Here is a 1,391-nt window from a genome sequence, read left to right as displayed (position 1 = left end):
CTGCAACAGCTCTACCATATGTGCTGTACCTCCACACTAGTCTGTATTCATTACTTATTATTAGACTATATTATTATCACAGACTCTGACTAGTCTTTATTTCAACAAAGCTTTAAAGCCTAGCTGCCTGATTTACTTTCTTAACAACAACAACAACAACAACAACAACAACAACAACAACAACAACAAATAATAATAATAATTTTCCTGGTCTAACCCTAACCTAGAACATAAATACAATTCAGGTTGTACTATAATTAATGTGTTCATGACTGTCTTATATTTAAAGGATCATTTTGAAACTCTTGGTTGAAAGTACTAGCTGTTGGGGGGGTTATTGTTTTGATACCAAGTCAGAAATGTCTAAATAATATGTGTGGTAAATAAGAGGCATACCATGTTATTTTTGTTGTTGTTTTATTATCACTACTTTTATTACACAGGGTTCTGTATGTTGTATTCATGATTAAATGCAGCAAAATAAACTAATTCAAAGGTAACAGATCTTTGTAATACTTGGTTTATTTATATAATAACCTTAATTGCTGGATGTTCAACCCCTCAGCTGTTGGCCTGCAGTAACTGAGGCCCCCGGAGAAATTTATTTGAATAGCCCTGTTCTAAAATGTGACGCAGTCCAAAGCAACAGTTTGATGAAGATCTGCCTTCATGGAGTGATACAACAATTTGTTGTTGTTTTTTTTAATAAAATACAGTACGAACAGACACTTGTCTTATGTTTTGAATTGATTGACATTATTTAGTATCAGACGTATCTTTAAGCTTTTCATCAGACCTGTTTAAAGAGAACAAACTGGCTGTTTGGTCTGGTTGAGTTCACCCCTCTGAACACAGAGCTGAGAAACCAAAGACCTGCGCCTGTATTTATAAAACTTCTTAGAATTACTCTTAAGAATGCTGCTAAGAGTGGACTTGAGTGTAAAAAATTCTGAGAGTAAAAGTCAGTTATGAAGCGTCTCAGCCTTACTTTAAGTGAAGTGTAGGAGTAATTCTTAAGTGTCAGTCTTAGAGCTGATGTGTGACACCTGGCTGTGCCACAAAGCTGATCCTGGATGACGTCGTTAGAAAACCCACCGGCATGGACCAATCACTGCCTCGGATTTCATGTTCAAGAATATTGTCGGAGAAATGTTAAGAGAGTGGATGACCTGCAGAAGGCTGGGACTAACATAACGAAGACTACCATCAGTAACACACTACACCTTCAGGAGGCTGAGACTAATGTAACAAAGACTACCATTAGTAACACACTACACCTTCAGGAGGCTGAGACTAATGTAACAAAGACTACCATTAGTAACACACTACACCTTCAGGAGGCTGAGACTAATGTAACAAAGACTACCATTAGTAACACACTACACCTTCAG

The 1,391-nt window shown here is 36.9% G+C and overlaps 1 protein-coding gene across 2 annotated transcripts in view; it reads right to left on the bottom strand.

Moving 5' to 3' along the window:
- The window catches only part of supt3h (SPT3 homolog, SAGA and STAGA complex component), an 18,803-nt gene that overhangs the window by 10,257 nt on the left and 7,155 nt on the right, over positions 1 to 1,391 (bottom strand). The window lies entirely within an intron of this gene.

Source organism: Austrofundulus limnaeus, unplaced genomic scaffold, assembly GCF_001266775.1.
Source record: "Austrofundulus limnaeus strain Quisiro unplaced genomic scaffold, Austrofundulus_limnaeus-1.0 Scaffold430, whole genome shotgun sequence".
In the NCBI taxonomy this organism is placed as follows: domain Eukaryota; kingdom Metazoa; phylum Chordata; class Actinopteri; order Cyprinodontiformes; family Rivulidae; genus Austrofundulus; species Austrofundulus limnaeus.
The sequence above is the reverse complement of the archived record's forward strand: the minus strand, read 5'-3'. Positions and strand labels throughout refer to the sequence as shown.